General features: G+C 46.0%; 1 long non-coding RNA gene across 1 annotated transcript; it reads right to left on the reverse strand.

Moving 5' to 3' along the window:
• Positions 1-2,277: 2,277 nt before the first annotated feature.
• LOC125727858 (uncharacterized) lies at positions 2,278-11,055 on the reverse strand. Its single transcript, XR_007388872.1, has 4 exons — positions 9,965-11,055; positions 3,642-3,728; positions 3,147-3,283; positions 2,278-2,604 (listed from the first exon to the last, which is right to left on the reverse strand). It is a non-coding gene; the product is annotated as an uncharacterized LOC125727858 (long non-coding RNA).
• Between the last annotated feature and the right edge of the window lie 2,958 nt (positions 11,056-14,013).

Here is a 14,013-nt window from a genome sequence, read left to right on the forward strand (position 1 = left end):
TAGATAGATAGATAGATAGACAGACAGACAGACTTCATTAATCCCAAAAGAACTACAGTAAAAATAATAATAAACAGCAACAATGCTATGACTGTCAGGAAAGGTATTGCACGGAATTCCGTAGTACATAAATATTAAGAATCAGGGTTACAAAGCGAATTGTACAGTGACTAAATGACTGAGCTGTCAGTGTCAATTGTACCCTAAGTGCTTCTGGTCTATTCAGAGAGTTGGTTGCCGCAGGGTGACTCATTGTGGAGCCTAGTGGCGATGGCAGGAGGGAGCTCACACGCCACCCCTTGCTGCAGCGCTGCTGACCCAGTCAGTTGCCGAACGCGCCCCCCTGCTCGGCGAGGTGACCTGCAGAGGGTGGTTCCTGAGTGTCCTCTGCTCCACCACAGTCTCCAGTGAGTCCAGAAAGGCTCCTAGAACTGAAGCCATTTGCCCCAGCACACCACTGGATAAATGACTGCACTAGCAACAAACGACTGGTAAAGGATATGCAGGAGTGACCTCTGCACACCAAAGGACTTCAGTCTGCTCAGGAAGCAGAGGTGACTTTGCCCCCTCTTCTTCACAGCCTTCATTTTAGTCTTCCACTCCAATCTGCCATCTAATTGCACCCCAAGGTACAAACAGGTCATCACCAGCTTCACGTCTGCACCATTAATAGCAACAGGGAATGGTGGGGATTTGGTCTTCATAAATCAGATATCCCAGCATGCACCTCTGTTCTCAGAATGCACCTCCATGTGTTTATTTTTGTCATGGTAATAAAGAACGCATGGGAAAGCTTAGTCAGGAGACGTTATTAAACGTATAATTTTCCCAGGAGAATACTAGTATTTCAACAGTGACACAAACAGCAGGTCCTGGTCACATGAACCCCCCCAGGGTAGATTTCCTACATATAACAGTCTGTGTGTGAATATAATGCGGCCGAGTCCAACAGCTCCTCTCGAGGAGGTGAAGTGAATGGTAAACAAATCAATTAAGCTGGTTCTCCAGCCTAGACTTTTACAGAGAAATGGCCGTCCATATTTCTGCTTATGATAATCCTGTTCTGGACTGGTTCCATTGGGAATATTTGGTTGGGGATTGTATTCTTAATGGTAAACGGGGTCACAGGAGCTGAGTTTGCAGTAAAGTGGTCTGTTACATTTAAACTGTGATCCTGATGCAGAAAAAATAAGAAAAAAAATCCCATGACAGCTGGGGCTGAGAAAAATATTTAAAAAAAACACGCAGAATGTACAAGAGAAAAGTTGAGTTTCAAGGGTATTGGTTGGGGTACTGGCTGGTTCAATAATGGGAAAAACCATGTAAACAGCAGACACACAGTTGAAGAAAGGTGAAAAGCGCTGAGATAGTCTAGAAAAGAACATGGCGTTAAGGATGTGCAGATCGATACCGAAATAGCCATTCTTTAGAACTGCATGTCTCATTTTGAGGAGTGATTTTTATGTTAAAATATCGATGATTTTTAACATGGTAAGTTAAACACTTATATTATAGGGGACAGGACAGGAACTCTGATGGAGAGGGCTGCCAATATGGGGCAGGGGGTGGGGACTTTCAGGGATGTTAAATTGGGGTGGGGGTTGAGTTACTACCTATCCAGTATTACGGGGTTGTCCTGTATGGCAAAATAAAATGAACCCACAGATTTAACCCTCGATGGCCTGGGGGCAGGAAAATTCCAGTTACAGTCCTGGTCAGCCTTTTGTTCTTGGTGCAGGGATACCTTGGTATTACCTGCTGTTGTATCGGATAGAGAATCAGTGATCAGCCACTCCCTAGGGTCTGTCATATTAGGGCATGCCCCCCCCCCCCTCTTTCCTCCACCCCATGGGTCCTGTCTCGGTGCTCAAAGTCCATTCTGTCTTCTTCACACTGTGCTGTAAACCGTACGTCTCGCTCCGTCGTTTCAGTGCCTCTGACGGCACCAGTACCCACGTGCTTCGAAAGCTGTGTTATTACATGCGGAGATCGCAGTCCGGTTTTCACTGGCAGGTTCTGAACGGCAGTCGATGGCAGCATAGGTGATATCACACATCTCTGCAATGCGGCGGATGCTGCCCAAGAAGTCCGGACTCAGTCCAGCTGGACACCTCCGGAGCCGTCAAAATTAACAACCATTATTGACATACTACCAGGAAAAATCATCTCACACACTTCCCGAAAGACGATATACTGTTTATCGAGCGATTGTAACAAATCAACCGTGATACCAGACGTCAAAATTGAGATGATTACTTTTTATTTATGTGTGGTCAGGGTATGCAAAACATGCCTGAATCACTGCTTGTTCAGTTACTGCTACACAGGCTCTGTTCTACAGACCAGGCCATGGCTGCGACTCCAGCCTGGAGTTTGTCATTTATTGCATTTGTCCATAGAGTCAGAGTAAACTGGGTGGATTTATAGGCCAGCTGGTTGCAGCACAAGGCTGTGTTAAGTCTATCAGGCACTTTGGGGCTGCCGGGGGAGTGAGGGTCGAATCGCTCCTCCAATCGGCATGGTTGATTGGCTATGACTAAAAGTGGGCGGGCTGAATCAGAGCGGTACAGGTCAGCTGATCTCTACTCAATGTGTGGAGAAAACCTGGAATAAAATAAGGAACAAGACAGTTGGTTGTTTATCAGTAACAAGACACAGTACTTAACAGAATATGGGGCATTACAATAATGGATTCAAAAAAACAAAGCCAAAAAAGAACAACAGAGACTCAATAATAGAGGTAACAGATTAATGTTATATACAAGTAATAACAGGAAGCTAAGACAAGGAACTGCAACAAAAACACTCAACTACATAATAAACCAAGGAAATACAAAGAAACATACACGTTAAATTATAACTAGTTGAGACTGGCTCCTCGAACCCAAGGGGAACAGACAACATAACCACCCGCTCAGCTCATTAAGCCACGAAGCAGCCTGGGGAACAATAGGAGCTAACAGTAAACATAAGGAGCTAACACCCAATAGGATGAGCAGCGACACCTGCTGGCCAAACGGAGAACAGAAATAACAGTGGATCCTGACACTGGGGGCTCCTTCCACAGAGAAATGACCATCACTATTCATTCTTAAATTATTCGCCATCTAGTGCACCGATCTTCAGTTCCAAAGAGGCAGACTTACTTGCATAAAGAGGCCTTCATCGCACTAAACAGATAAATGGACTCAGAATGCAGAACGACACGTAATGCTGGGCGACAGCGGGTCCAACCGGACCCCCGGTCAGGGTTTGTATTGATGCCTCAGGCGGCCGTGAATGTCTGTGTGAAGAATCGGAAATTGAGTTTTTTTAGACTCTCGACCACCGTTGTGTAGCCTCTTGCTGGGCATAAATGACAAAAAACGTGAATGAGGAAATGTGCATTAGGTAAATGTGTGGGATGGGTTGTAGGACGAGATATAGGACAGGAGGTCAAATGAGAGAACTTTAAAGTTCAAAAAATGTATTTGGAAAGATGATGGGGAAGAAGAGGTAAAAAATGAAGGGGAAAACATGCCAAAGTGCTGCAGACACCGTCAGCCTAATGTGCCCGACATGAGCCAAGGGGAAGGTCTACCTCCCAGCTGCCGGCTGACCCTGGTGGAACCACTTAGCCCAATCATGTTTAGATGGGTTACCTGTGGGCAGGGAGGCTGCTGATGAATCTCCACGGCAACACGGAAGGTAACGCGACACCGGCCCTGATCCGTCTCCGCACCTCGCCACTGCGGACACGGAAAACAGATGCCCTACCGTCAATATTTACGGAGCGTTCAGTTCACTCCGTTGTTGTTTTATTTCAGACATGGTGTCTAAGCACAGAGGAATCGGAAGCGGCTGACAGCACAGCTGTAGTTCTGCAACTTTGTAAATGTGCTATTGACCCAGTTAGATCGGCGATCGTCAACAGGCTGCAATTAGCAAGCCTTATACTGTAGTATAACTCTGCCCCAGGGACAGAGAAGGGCACCCGAAAAAGGCGCTGAAGTATGGCTAATTAATCAGCCACTTAGCAAACAGGCTAGTGGGCAGATTAAGGGCCTCGTGGTCCTCCTCGCGAGCACGACACACATCTACCAGATGTGTCCCTCTCGGCCGATTCATCTCATGAAGGAAACGGCCATAACTTGACTCGACTTTGAGAAGGATTTTCACCGTTGGTCTGACAGCTGTGTGTGAACTCAGTCCTGCAGTTTAAATAACCACAGGATCGCCATATTAGACCAAACGCATGTCTATGTAAACTGCCCTCAGGTGAGACATGTCAAATAACACTGTCCAGCTTTATTGTACGCTGGAGACCCACACTTGTTGGCCCATTTAATACCTTCTCTTATACATTTATTTGTAGGACGTTTTACCTGAAAATTCCAGGAGAAGGATTTAATCAGACAATGTGCGGAAGCTGCATGAACCTATAATCTCATCTGGGAGCATAAAAGATCAGACCACCTTCATTTCACAATTACAATCATCCAACCTGCAGACCCCATCCCTATAAAAGATTAAAGGAAATCTATGATATCCATTCCATCATTCTATCCATCCATGCATACATACATTTCTCATAACCAGTTACCCCAGGAAAGGTTCCAGTGATGCTTACATTTCAGAACAAGGAGATATTTTACTTCCCAGGGGCTGTCAGGAAAGACTTACTGGTACCAGATGAATAAGGAAATTGAGATGCCTTGTTGCATATGTCTGACAGACGAATCAACAAACACACCTTTCACCCTCCACTGACCACAGCTCTCTCCATACTGGGTTTTCTGCAATTTGAATAGCTTAACCTTCTTGCGTGGTGCTTCTCTGTAGGATTGAGTAATTCATTCTAAACGTAAGCAATTATTTTTAAGCACGACTCTCTGGAGTAAATCTGGAAGGTTGAGCTTTCGGGCCATACTGTGAGAAGTCACTTATCTCCATGCTAAATGCTAGCATTAACACTAAAGGTGGGACATCAATAATAAAGCTAAGAGCAGCACAAGCCGGCTGGTAACGTAATGCTGCGCTCAAACGAGTTTCTGTGCTTTGGGTTTGAGCTAAGAGGGAGGAAGTCAGTGCAGGTAGGAGGACCTGAATGAGAACCCTGACTGTGAGAAGGAAGGACCACCATCTGTCTCCATAGCGACAATCAGGAGACCCGAATTCTATGTTAATTTGTTTCATGTGTTCTTCATTCCAACTGGGGTGTAGCGCAGCCAGTTAGGGCTCCCGTCAGGTTATCGGTTCAAGTCCCATCATTGGCAGAAATCACATCTTCATTGGGCCTTGAATAAGGCCCTGAACCCCCCCCTAAGAAATGGTCATGGGGCGTCAGATAAATGGCTGCACTCAGACCACAAGCTTTGTCCTCAACTAGGAATGGATCGATCCACATGTTTTCAGTTCCGACCCGATTTCCACACAGAACTGCTGATCCCGATAAAGATTCCAACACAAGAGCTCTTTATACTTTAATATTTCAAAATAATAAATATAACATATAAATATTTATACTTTATATAAAGTTTTTTTAATGAAAAATATAATGAAAAAATGTATGCCAAAAAATCGTTAATTACGCTACTAGAAACATACAGAACGTTCTGTTCCACCTCGTTTGTAATCTTGTTTTAAGTGTTTTGAGGCATTTTGCAGTTCAGTTTGAATATCTTCCAAGCGAGGATACACATGTGGCGAATGCTTAAAATGCCCCACAATTTTGATCCCACTGGCAACAGCGGCACTTACACTTGGTTGTGATCGCAGCCCCTCAAGCTGTATTGAGCCGCAAAACAACCCAAGCTATTGTTTCCCAAATCATCCATTGCTTTTTTTCTATTACTTGCGTTGTCTCGCACAATTACGTGCGCTTCGTTGAATGGGATTTCCACTAAACTCTACATCCACCGCTCAAAACTTTGTTTATACAAAGATTGCAAATCACTGTGCTACTAGTTGTTGTTAAAGGCATAAAATACTCCCAGATCATCACCCTCTTATCGGATGTTCTTACAGTCACCCTCCTGCAAAGGGTATGCGCATGACATCACAGATAGGCGGACGTCACTGAGATCACACCCACTGAGCAGCAAAAAAAGAGTGGCAGCGTTAGCATTCAGCTTGAATTCCCCAAAAGCATATCTACAGTGGGAAAGAGCTATTGTGTGATCGATTGTACAAATCAATTCAACAAGAAATAAGAGTTATATTTTTACAGATTGCTGAAAAGTAAATAAGTAAGTATCAGACGTGGAACGGTCACATACGGCTCAGACCTGATAGGTCTAACAGGTCAGGATCAGTGGAGATACTGCCCGGATGTATGCATAGCAAATAGAGTATCAGTTAAAATATAGAACTAACCTACCCATGGAGAGGTTTATTTGTACTATTTTCTACATTTTAGACTTATTATAAAAACATTAAAACTGCAAAATAACATATATGGAATTATGACCAAAACTGACCAGAAGGTTGTCAGTTCAAATCCCGTGGTCAGCCGAGTGATCCCACCTTTGGGCCCTTGAGGCCCTTAGCCCCACTTGCTCCAGATACTGGCTGCCCCTGCTGTGTCCTATATGCCAGTTTCATGAGGTGGCCTCCCATATATATGCTAAGCACTCATTGGTTGATATTCCTTCACTGTTTGGTCAGACTCCTCCAAAACCATCAGTACTGTGTTTAGGTGAGCTGACCAGGTCATGTGATGTGACACTATATCACTCTCCTTTGTAGGTGTCTTGGCATGTCCAAAACTTCTGACTGGTACTGCATGTCTCAAAGTGAAATTAATCATTCTGATGTACCTGTACATGTGCAAACAGCAGGTACAGAGTGAGTACAATCCCTCACTTTCACCCTAGTGAAATATAATACTGACCTGTTTTCCATCACCGAAATGAATATTTAATATACCATGCAAATTCTGATCAAATAAAGCATCAAGACTTCCTCAAAGATCTTAGACACCCTAATTACTCTATTTGCCATGGGCCTCAACTAACCTTGCATAGTGGTATAAAGGTCCTGCCCCCCCCCAGTTGGTAACTTTCACTGTACTCCAGTTTCCTCCTTGCAGTCAGATGAACTGCTTCCTCTAGAAACCCCCTATTGTGCGCCTGTTTGCCCTGTAATAGATTGAGCAGTTTGGCTCGATAAACACCAGTCAAATCAGATATTTTCCTTTTGTCAGCTTATCCAAAGGTACACCAGTCCACCTTGGCCAGTCTCCCAAAGACACACCTGACTGCCACTCCCGTCTGCGCGGACCAGCTTCCGAAGGGTGTCCGCCGCCCCGAAAAGCCACTTCTTCAACTTCTAGGCGTCATAAACAATTCACTGAGCCACAGTAAGTATTGATGAAATTTCATTTGTGTGCAAAACAAGCCCAGGAGTAAAAATAATGCATAAATAATGCAATTATTTTCCTTTTTTCCCCTAACGAGATTGCAAATTAATATGGAAATTATATCTGGAATATGAACGAACAGTCAATTAAACCAAAGTCCCAGACCGATTCAGCTGCATTAGGGAGCTCAGTAGGACTGAAGAATCACTCTCTGAAGAAATATACAGAGGAAGTCAGAACCTTTCTTATTATCACCGCCATCACGTATCAGTATGTTTTTCCAAGTCAGGTACTCCTTTAATAAAATTCAATATTTACACTTGCAGTGATGTAATCTCTCTGTAGATCTCCATTTCAGAGTGAGATATACTCTGCAGACCAGAACATATAGACAATAAAATGGAATTTAAAAACAAAACAATTTACAGAGGAACTCTTTAGATTATATAGCCTTTGAAAGAAAGTTTTTGAAACATTTCGGCTAATATGAAGCGCAGTGTCGCTAAAGCCGTAACTGTGTAATGCTAGAGCAGGTAGCACCTCCACCAGTCTTAGGATGGGTCTCATCGCACGATGCGAAAATACAGCACTAACATTTCGCGAGTGGCTGCAGCACGAGATAACAAGCTTTAGATATTTTTCCTCAGAACTTCCTGCATCGCTACAGAGCTCAGGAGAAACCACACGAGTTCCTGTACCAAAGGATCCGACAATAAGCTCCATCGCTCAATTTTCCACTTTCTGCCTCGCGCCTGCGATGTTCTGTGAGATTCTTCACTTCTGCCCAAGTCATGATGACCTTTCCTATTTGACGCCATTATATTCTGGAACAAAAACTTAATACTGTGACCCAAAAACTCGTATTTACCCCCCAGGGGAATCTGTGTTCAGGGATACAAATGCTAACACCTTGGACGTCCCTGCAAGTCGCACATGGCTTAGTTTTGCCCAAATTACGGCCGATTTTCCTGCATTCATAGCATGAACTGTCTGCCCTCCTCTCCCTAACACATTCAGGAAATCGTGCTCTCTCTCTATCTCTCCCTAGCTATCTCTGTTTTTCTCTCTCTCGTTCTCCCCATCCCTCTCTCCATCTGTCTCTTGCTATTTCAATCTTGTCTCTTGGTTTAGATTCAGAGGCAGAGGTGAGCTCCGATGACAGGCTCAGGAATGATTCAGAGCTGGGTTTGGGTTTGAATCCCACCGCTGCCTGAAGTATTCCTTGTGTGCGAATGTCTGAGGGTAGCGCTCTGTATTCAGCCTTGGCACTTGCTAATGAAGCATCGCATGGATGTCAGACTTCATTTATGAAGTTCATGCTCAGATTATTAAGTTTGCAAGGAAAACATCACAAAGTTTAAGAATGGGTAGTACAGTTATTGCTCCGGGGTAGTGTGGCTGAGCAGTCTAAGGTGCTGAATTAACCATTTTATTTACGCTCACATCAGCATACAATCATCCTGCAACATGCATAGGTGTTCCGCCTCGTCAGGTACACTGATGCAGAGTGTGGACATTGGATTTCAAGCAACTTCTACAAGACCCATTAATGGTTTTGGGAAACAAAAAACATCACCAAGTTTATGAAGTGTTATTTCGTTTTGCAGTCTCTGGGTAGGTAGTGTTGTTGAGTTTTATACAGTGTTGGATTGAGGCTCCAGTCTTTCTGGAAGCCTGGGTTTGAATCCCCCTGCTGATGGAGGGCCTGCATTTACACATCTACCCAACAATATGACTCTGCATCTGGCCTCACCAAGTACAGTGATGCATAGTGTGGATGTCAGATGTCCAACATCATTTACAAAGTAGATCAAATATTTAAGGAAACCATTACAAAATGTAAGTACCGTCAACATCATCCAGGGATGTGCATCCTTGTGGCCAAGTGGTCTAAAGGGCTGGATTTAGGCTTCAACTTCCTTCAGAGTTTAGGTTCAACTCCCATCACCGCCAGAAGTCCAGCTTTCATGCCTGCTTCCCATGATATCAGTGTGTACTGAGCCTGGCCAGGTACAATAATGCATAGCATAGCTTCTATGAGATTGTTCCTCAGAAGTATGCAAGGAAAACATTACCAACTTCAAGAACCGTCAACCGGCTGAGCAGTGTAAGGTGCTGGACTGGCTCTAGTCTCTTCAGAGGCATGTGTTTTAAACCCCCTGCTGCTACAATCCCTGGTTTTGAAGGTGATGTGGGGCTCCTCAGCTTTTGATTCTATGCTTATAATCAGAAGGTCATCAGTTCAAATCCCATGCTCAGCAGTCGTTCCACTGTTAAAGCCCTCAAGCAGGGACTAGCTGACCTGGCTGCCTCAATGGGACTTTGCTTTGGATATAAGCATCTGCTATATATATATATGAATGTATCTGTGGAATTTAGATACAGGTGCCTCAGGCTCCCGTTACTATTGGACTCCACTTACCCACCAGAGGGGCGGCGACATCGGCTATGACATCTACAGCATGAACTTACCTTCAGCCGTAACTGAATGATAAACATTGAATGATTAAACACTTATCCAACGCTAATTTGATCGATAATTCTCACCGAGCTTCAGCAGACAGCTAGAAATCATCGTAAACCTGCAGAAATCAGTTTAAACCCATGAATCAGGACTGGCCTCACCTTTCCTCCCCTGTGCTGAATGTTTCCCGACTGAGCAGTAACAGCTGGGTTCTTCAAAGCTGCTCTCGCTCGCTCTAATTAGGTGAACCAGCCTTGGACTCGAACCAGGGACCCTGTGAACATCTGCGGGAGCTATAAGCACACAAGCTGACAGAGCCGTCCATATGTTAAGCTGTGGCAGGTTATTATTTTCATTTAATGCAACCTGGCGTGGACTGGGATGCTAGGAAAGCTCTAAAAGTGACATTTCATAGGATACTGGTGACAGCCTCTTCTAAGCCAGGATTGTCTCTCTCGCCGAACCCGCTGAATACAGGACACAGTTCAGTTCAGGGACACTTCTGCCATCTTTCCAATGAGAAGGCCGGTAGCCTAATGGCCTGGATAAAGTGGCCCTGTAAAATCTCGCCTCCTGATCCTCGCCTATATCTAACTGGTGAATTCTCTCCTGCCTCCTCCCCATCTACCGTGTGGTGAGCGTACTGGTGCAGAATGGCTGCCGTCGAGCCATGCAGGTGGGTGCTACTCAGTGGTGCCCCCCACCCCACACACACACACATTGGTTGCGTTCCCCAAGTGCGTTGGATGTCTTGAAAAAGTGCATGGATAAATGTAACATCCATCCATCCAATCATTTATTTTCAGGGGCCCAAAGCAAAGCCTTACTTGGGAGGCCCCACTAAAAAGGAAACTGATGATCATTCCAGTTTCTCAACAACGCCAGTAATTTGGGGGCCCCGGGCAGCTGCCTGTTCTGCCTATAGCTAGAGTTAGCCCTAGTACTTATGCAGGCAAACACGTAAAATGTTATCTGTGTTATTGCTTTCTAAGCTTGGCACTCTGCCATAATTCTGCACCAGGAAGCATATAGCACACTAATGCACTGAAAATATAGTGTGGAGCTCTGATAATGTTTGGGTAAAGTCCCTCTGCATGAGGGTCGTGCTGCTGGTGTCACAGTCCCGGCACGTGACAGCTGTTTAGGGCTGGAGAATCATCCTGACTTGATGAACACCGAGGGCCATTTTATTTACGCGCACATCGGCACACATTCACAAGAATAATTTTCATATTTTATTCCCCGGTCCGGTAGTGTTAAAGGCTGGGTGATGCTCTCAGAATTAGAAATGCTTTAGGAAAAACTGTGGGGGGGGGTATGAGAAGGGGGGGGGGGGCAAGAATAGCTAATAAAAATGAGGTTCCAGGCTCACCAAAAGTGCGCTTTTCAAATGAATGTAACAAGCGCTTTACGGTGCACCGCAGAGCAGAGCATCTCCCCCCCGGGGCAAGAGGACATCGCAGGTCTAGGCTGCTGATACCCACTTTTACCCTGTGTTTACCAATCCCCGTGTAAGCGTTGTCAGCCACCCAGATCTTCTCCAGATGGCGGCCAGTGGCTGACATGTTTTTCAGCGGCAGGCCGGCTATTGACCGCTATAACCCAGGGAGCGGACAGAGGTTCCACGCCCGGCCAAAGACCGCTGGTCCTAATTAATCTCTTGACTCTTGACGCCTAGCACTCCACGGATCGCTGCTGAAAACCTACGTCTCTTGACCCAGAGGGAAAAAAGACTCAGCACTCAAAAGGGAGCGAGCGAGGCATGTGTGTACGCGAGTATGCGTGTGTGTGTATGTGAGTATGCGTGTGTGTACGTTAGCTGTTGTGGTTCCATCTCCCAGCTTTCCAACTTGTCTCCCGAATTGCTCCGGAGACCAACAGGACGCAGTGAGTGGGTGGATATCGTCTGTAAGTGTAATGAGGCATTTTGGCATCCCATGCGCCCCCCCCACACACCCTCCCGCTGTGCCTTGAAGGGCCCATTGAATGGCACGGCCGACGCAGTCACGAGACTGACAGCGCTCTGTGGGAGCCACAGTGAGACCCGTGGCGGATAAATAGATCTGACGCAGAACAGGAGACAGCTGCCACTCTGATTGCCGCCCCACCTGTGACGTCCACTGCTCGGCCGCCGGATGCGACCTCGGAGGGCTCCCGGGGCCTGACATGAAAATTAATATATCTGTCGAGGCCGATGAGATCTAACGAGACACCTGGGAAGGCGTGTTGTCAAAGCCTACAGGTGTTTTGAACACGGCAGGGATATATATATACAAGGGCGGGGCCACAGGTGCACAAAGTTGATTGGCCCACAGAGTGCTCCATCCCCTGTCACTCACCAGTTCAAAAAATATCATTGGCTAATCATTCGGCCCTTTGTATCAGTAATGGCCCCTATAAAGATTTGATCCTCGAATCGCCCCTAGTTAGGGAGTTTTAGGGCTACTGGTGACAGGACGGGATAGTTTGTTTACTTCAGGGCATTCAGAGACCAGCAATTCCTTACATAAGTCACTGTAACACTAAGTACTAAATGTATCTAACAGGAAATGCCAGAAGGAAGCTGATCCTCATGACCATGATCACGAAAGAAGATAAGATGTGCTCATAGCCTCAGACTCAGGGCTAATTGGGTGGCCTGAGAGAAGAGGGCCAATCAGAAGACGCTGTTCATGGATGTCCATCCATCCATCCATCCATCCGATGGTCCTTAATAGACTTGCTTTTATTTCTAGCCACAGCTCAGCTCTTTTTGCTGCAGTTTTCCTGGGACTGGTTTATGAGGTTAGTTAGGAACATGCGGGATCACAGCCCCCTGCTGATAACGACAAGCGCCCATTTCCCGTCGAAGTGTTTGCCATGAATTATTTAGCTGGAAGAGGTTTCACAGCTTGACTTCCACCTTACACTTGCTTCACTGACACCTGCTGGCACATCTGTTACAAATGCAGTTGCAGTCCAACCTTTCAGAGCACGCTGGAGATATCTCAGGTCTCGTGACCCCGGCAGTCTGCACTTCTTATGGTGACAGCCTTGGTATTTTACCTGTTACTTTGCTTTCCTCTGACTTAGGAATTAGAGAGCACTTTGCTGTGTAATCCTAGCCCTCCACCCGCCAGCTCCTGCTCCGTACTGACCTGTGTTCTCTTGTGGAGTCCACGGCATGGCAGAGCCTTGTAAGCCAGCCCATCTATCTCCTACTTGAGCCTCAGGCTAGAAACCCGTGTCAAGGGCAGGTGACGACACACTGAGGGATATTTGTCTGCATTTGGCCATGCAGTTAGCTCAGAAGCACTCCCCTCTGGCCACTAAGTCACCCAGTTCACCTTCCAGTAAGATAAATGACTGTGTGCTGTAGGAGGTGCGGTCTAGGTTCCTGAAACAGCCTTACTGAAAAGAAAAGCACCCTCTAGGGGTGAATCACAGCACTACACCATTCCAAACTTCCTGAGACACCAGTGCAGGGGCATATATGGGGAAGGGGGGGTGGGGGGGGGGGGTTAAGAGGGGCACTTGTCCCAACTGTAAGCTGATTGGCCATCAGAGTGCCCCCTTTCTTTGTCACCCAGCAAATCAAAACAGATGATTGGTTAATGTAAGGTTGGCCCCTCTGTGTGAATTTAGGCCCCTCTAATGCCCCCTACGACAAGAAATCCCAGAATCGCCCCTCTGCGCCACTGAAGACCCCGACGCACTGGTGAGACGTGCTGGGTGTTTGATGGTCAGTTTCCGCACATCTGGGTCGGCGCTGAATCGGATAGGCGGCTTTAGAAAAGCAGGAAGTGTCATACGATCATGACAGTACAATCCTACTACAAAAACAACACAACGACGATAATACATTTTGTCAAACATAATTTATAAAAAGAAGAAAAAGTAGGGCGTATCTTCTCTGAAGAGGCACCTGAAGCTTCACCCAGAGGCTGCCATCTTCAGCGGCCACTAAGACATCATCTACCCCCCGCAGGGCATCACCACAGACAGCATTTCCCAGGAAACGCAGTAAGGGCTGACAGATCGCACAAAAAAGATCCTGTTTACTTCTCACAATATAAGGCTATTTTTTCTACAGAGCAGCAAGAGCACGCTTCTCTTAACCAAGGGCTCATTTTCTCTCCTCAAAAAGTTTTCTCCCACCGAACAATTCGCCAGATCCAAAGAACAAGTAGCCGAGCGTGTGCCTCCTAGCTGAGCTACCTCTCCAGAACCA

This window comes from Brienomyrus brachyistius, unplaced genomic scaffold, assembly GCF_023856365.1.
Source record: "Brienomyrus brachyistius isolate T26 unplaced genomic scaffold, BBRACH_0.4 scaffold121, whole genome shotgun sequence".
Lineage (NCBI taxonomy): Eukaryota > Metazoa > Chordata > Actinopteri > Osteoglossiformes > Mormyridae > Brienomyrus > Brienomyrus brachyistius.